This window comes from Tachyglossus aculeatus, chromosome 3 (assembly GCF_015852505.1).
Source record: "Tachyglossus aculeatus isolate mTacAcu1 chromosome 3, mTacAcu1.pri, whole genome shotgun sequence".
Classification (NCBI taxonomy): Eukaryota; Metazoa; Chordata; class Mammalia; order Monotremata; family Tachyglossidae; genus Tachyglossus; species Tachyglossus aculeatus.
In genome coordinates, this window is record NC_052068.1 from 11,093,820 (window position 1) to 11,099,828 (window position 6,009).

The following is a 6,009-nucleotide window of genomic DNA, read 5'->3' on the forward strand; positions in this document are numbered from 1 at the left end:
GGATTTCAATTTCAGTAGACTTTTTTTTTTAATCCCTCGAGCTGGTCGAAGTGAGATGCTCCTGTTTGTTCAGAGGATAATTCCCGAGTTTGGCTGTCGTGTTGGTGACAGCTTGGAGATGTGGCATCACTGGGTGATAAATCACAAAGACCTCGTCTGCTCAGGAACTTCAGAAGCTCCTGGGCTAACACCATCCCCTGATCCGACACTCTGCACCACACCCGAACCCTGCTCTCCGCCCCCATCAAAGATATTTTTCACAGGATGAAATCATGTAGGGTAATGCCCACTTATTTCCCTTCATTCACAGGGCTTTTAAAACTGCACATACAAAATTGCATATGCTTTAGGGGATTATTTCTCCCCCGACCAAACCCTTTGCTGGATGGTAAAACAGTTTCTTTGCATTAATAATAATCATAATTTTGGTATTTGTTAAGCACTTACTACATGCAAAGCACTGTTCTAAGCGCTGGGGAGGATACAAGGTGATCAGGTTGTCCCTTGTGGGGCTCACAGTCTTAATCCCCATTTTACAGATGAGGTCACTGAGGCACAGAGAAGTTCAGTGGCTTGCCCAAAGTCACACAGCTGACAAGCGGTGGAGCTGGGATTAGAACCCATGACCCCTGACTCCCAAGCTCTTTCCACTGAGCCACGCTGCTTCTCAATTCCTGATGGATTAACTCTGCTCCAAAATGCACAAGTCCTGCACGCCTTGGAATAGGAAAGGGTCTTTTGTGGTGACAAAATTATGGGAAGTTGTTAGTCCTTAATAGAGGAAGAGAGAGAGAGAATCAATCAATCAATCGTATTTATTGAGCGCTTACTGTGTGCAGAGCACTGTACTAAGCGCTTGGGAAGTACAAGTTGGCAACATATAGAGACGGTCCCTACCCAACAGTGGGCTCACAGTCTAGAAGAAATGAAAGCAAACTAGAGAATCGATCAATTGTATTTATTGAGCGCTTACTGTGTGCAGAGCACTGTACTAAGCACTTGGGAAGTACAAGTTGGCAACATATAGAGATGGTTTCTACCCAACAGTGGGCTCACAGTCTAGAAGAAATGAAAGCAAACTAGAGAATCAATCAATCAATCAATCGTATTTATTGAGCGCTTTCTGTGTGCAGAGCACTGTACTAAGCGCTTGGGAAGTACAAGTTGGCAACATATAGAGACAGTCCCTACCCAACAGTGGGCTCACAGTCTAAAAGAATGAAAGCAAACTAACTTCTGGGGGGCACAGACAACTCCAGAGCCCAAGGCAAAGCATTTCAAAAGGATTCCAATGGCCTGGGATTTTAGCAGGATTTCACATCATAAAATTTTATGAGTTATGAAGCTCTGTAAACGATACATTTGTGTAGCTTATGTAGGTCTAAGCCCTTGTAGATTTAGACTATGGCAAGATATGGATTTTTCCCTTTTCCTAAAGGGGCCTGCTTCCCTCTAGGATGGCAAATATATTAATGAAAACCATTCGGTGGCTCCATTTTTCCACAGACTAAATTACCAGTTTAGTAAATAGTCGGTAGTTTGGGTGTAGGTGGTGATTGGTAGAGTTAGTCTACCGACTCTGTTCTAGTGAACTCCCCCAAGCACTTAGTACAGTGCTCAGCGCACAGTAAGCGCTCAATAGGTACCACTGATTGACTTTAATCGGTTAATCTACTGAAGAGCCCGCTGTTGGGTAGGGACTGTCTCTATATGTTGCCAATTTGTACTTCCCAAGCGCTTAGTACAGTGCTCTGCACATAGCGCTCAATAAATACGATTGATTGATTGATTGATTGAAGAGGGGCAGGCAGGAAAGGTAGCTTAAATCCATTAATGATGGTAAACACAGGTGACCACTTTTTTATCATCATCAGTCATATTTATTGAGCACTTACTGTGTGCAGAGCACTGTACTAAGCGCTCGGGAAGTACAAATTGGCAACATATAGAGACAGTCCCTACCCAACAGTGGACTCACAGTCTAAAAGGGGGAGACAAAACCAAACATACTAACAAAATAAAATAGAATAGATATGTACAAGTTAAATAAATAAATGGAGTAATAAATATGTACAAACATATATACATATATACAGGTGCTGTGGGGAAGGGAAGGAGGTAAGATGGGGGGATGGAGAGGGGGATTTTATGGTATTTGTTAAGACTTATTTGGTGCCAGGCACTGTACTAAACGAGAAAAATTTACCTGCAGGGAGCTTTCCTCATCGGGCGAACTGTCCAACTGTCATTCATTCATTCATTCATTCAATCATATTTATTGAGCGCTTACTGTGTGCAGAGCACTGTACTAAGCGCTTGGGAAGTACAAGTTGGCAACACATAGAGACAGTCCCTACCCAACAGTGGGCTCACAGTCTAAAAGGGGGAGACAAAACCAAACATACTAACAAAATAAAATAAATAGAATAGATATGTACAAGTTAAATAAATAAATAAATGGAGTAATAAGTATGTACAAACATATATACATATATACAGGTGCTGTGGGGAAGGGAAGGAGGTAAGACGGGGGGATGGAGAGGGGGATTTTATGGTACTTGTTAAGACTTATTAGGTGCCAGGCACTGTACTAAACGAGAAAAATTTACCTGCAGGGAGCTTTCCTCATCTGGCGAACTGTCCAACTGTCATTCATTCATTCAATCGTATTTATTGAGCGCTTACTGTGTGCAGAGCACTGTACTAAGCGCTTGGGAAGTCCAAGTTGGCAACATATAGAGACGGTCCCTACCCAACAGTGGGCTCACAGTCTGCTGTCATCCGAGCATCCATTCCGGACAAGCCCATCTTGAGAGAAGCAGCGTGGCTCAGCGGAAAGAGCCCGGGCTTGGGAGTCAGAGGTCATGGGTTCTAATCCTGGCTCCACCGCTTGTCAGCTGTGTGACCTTGGGCAAGTCACTCAACTTCTCTGTGCCTCAGTTCCCTCATCTGTAAAATGGGGATTAAGGCTGTGAGCCCTACGTGGGACAACCTGATCGCCTTGTATCCTCCCGAGCGCTTAAACAGTGCTTTGCACATCGTAAGCGCTTAACAAATGCCATTATTCTTATTCTTATTTTTCTTATTATTATTATTAGAATTGCAAGATAGGTCGGACACAGTCCACATCCTATAGGGGGCTCCCAGCCTTCACCCTCCATTTTACAGATGACGTAACCGAGGCACAGAGAAGTTGAGACTTGCCCAAGGCCACACAGCAGACAAGGGGCAGAACTAAAACCCAGATCCTTCCGACTCCCAGGGCCGTGAGCTACCCACCAGCCCACGCTGCCTGAAGCAACAATGCAGACCTTATAGGACCGTTTGGGATTCAATTATCAAGTGCAACATTATGGACGGAAATTTATCCCCTTGGCGAATGCCTGAATCCTTAAGCTCAGAGGGAAGAGTCTGCTTGAGGGGAGCTGGTAGGCTAGTGAGAAAAAGGAAGTGCTTAGTACAGTGCTTTGCACCCAGTAAGCGCTCAATAAATACGATTGAATGACGGGAAGGTGGTGGAGGTGGGGGTGCTTGGGATCTGCAGCCCCTGCACTTGGATTTGCTCCCCTTATTCACCCCTCCAATCAATCAATCAATCGTATTTATTGAGCGCTTATTTTGTGCAGAGCACTGTACTAAGCGCTTGGGAAGTACAAGCCGGCAACATATAGAGACAGTCCCTACCCAACAGTGGGCTCCCTCAACCCCTCGGCACGCACTTAAATATCTGTAATTTCTATTCATTCATTCAATCGTATTTATTGAGCGCTTACTGTGTGCAGAGCACTGAACTAAGCTCTTGGGAAGGACAATGTTGGGTAGGGACTGTCTCTATATGTTGCCAACTTGTACTTCCCAAGCGCTTAGTACAGTGCTCTGCACACAGTAAGCGCTCAATAAATATGATTGATTGTCTGCCCCTCCAAGCTCCTTGTGGGTAGGGGATGTGGCTACCAACTCTGTCCCAAGTGCTTAGTACAGTGCTCTGCACACAGTAAGCGCTCAATAAATACGATTGAATGAATGAATGTTCTATTGTACTCTCCCAAGCGCTTAGTACAGTGCTCGGCACATAGTAAGCGCTCAAGAAATACCACTGATTGATCGCGAGAGTCTCTCACATGACGTGGTGTAAAATTCCAGCCCCCCCATGTGTCTATGAGAAGCAGCATGGCTCAGTGGAAAGGGCCCGGGCTTTGGAGTCAGAGGTCGTGGGTTCAAATCCCGGCTCTGCCAATTGTCAGCTGGGTGACTTTGGGCAAGTCACTGAACTTCTCTGGGCCTCAGTGACCTCATCTGTAAAATGGGGATGAAGACTGTGAGCCCCCGGTGGGACAACCTGATCACCTTGTAACCTCCCCAGTGCTTAGAACAGTGCTCTGCACATAGTAAGCGCTTAATAAATGCCATTATTATTATTATTATTATGTGCAGCCATGAGAGAGACCTCTCTGAACCCACTTGATTTTTCCCTCCTTGAGGGCTTGGTTCAAAATAATAATAGTGGCATTTGTTAAGCGCTTACTATGTGCGAAGCACTGTTCTAAGCGCTGGCGGTGGGAGGGGGGGGATACAAGGTGATCAGGTTGTCCCACTTGGGGCTCACAGTCTTAATCCCCATTATACAGATGAGGGAACTGAGGCCCCAGAGAAGTGAAGTGACTTGCCCAAAGTCACACAGCTGATGTGGCGGAGCCAGGATTAGAACCCATGACCTCTGGCTCCCAAGCCCAGGCTCTTTCTACTGAGCCACAATGTTCATGCCTACTAGTTGTAATAATACTCTCCCACACGCTTCGTACGGTGCTCGGCGCGTAGTAGACTGTAAACTCCTCGAGGGCAGGGTTCACACCTGTGGTACTCTCCCATGTGTCTAGTACAGTGCTTGGCATAGAGTAGACTAGTAATAATCATTATGGTATTTGTTAAGTGCTCACTATGTGCTAGGGTAGATACAAGCAAATCGGGTTGGACGCAGTCCCTGTCTCACATGAGGTGTACAGTCAGTTAATCAATCAATCAATCAATCAATTGTATTTATTGAGCACTTACTGTGTGCAGAGCACTGTACTAAGCGCTTGGGAAGTACAAGTTGGCAACATAATAAATTAATGTTATTAACTTGGCAACATAGTTGCCAAGTTAACTTGGCAACTTTTAAAGTTGGCAACATAATAAGTTAATGGTACTTATTGAGCGTTTAACTTGTGGGGAATCAGCGTGGCTCAGTGGAAAGAGCGAGGGCTTGGGAGTCAGAGGTCATGGGTTCGAATCCCGGCTCCGCCACTTGTCAGCTGTGTGACCTTGGGCAAGCCAATTAACTTCTCTGTGCCTCAGTTACCTCATCTGTAAAATGGGGATTAAGACTGTGAGCCCCAAGTGGGACAACCTGATCACCTTGTAGCCCCTCCAGCGCTTAGAACAGTGCTTCACACATAGTAAGCGCTTAACAAATACCATCATCATTATTATTATTATTATTATTGTGTGCAGATCACTGTACCAAGCACCAGGGAAAGTACAGTATAATAATAGAACAGCATGGCTCAGTGGAAAGAGCACAGGTTTTGGAGTCAGAGGTCATGGGTTCGAATCCCGACTCCGCCACATGTCTGCTGTGTGACCTTGGGCAAGTCACTTAACTTCTCTGAGCCTCAGTTACCTCATCTGTAAAATGGGGATTAAGACTGTGAACCCCACATGGGACAACCTGATTACTTTGTATCCCCCCCAGCGCTTAGAACAGTGCTTTGCACATAGTAAGCGCTTAACAAATGCCAACAAAAAACAAACAAACAAACAAAAAACAGGCACATTCCCCGCCGACAACGAGCTTACAGTCTAGAGTTTCAATCCCCATTTTACAGATGAGGTAGCTGAGGCACAGAGAAGTAAAGTGATTTGCCCAAGATCACACAGCAGACCTGTGGGGGAGCCGAAATTAGAACTCAAGACCTGATTCCCAGGCCCATCCTCTATCCACTGTGCCATGCGCTACTCATATACTCC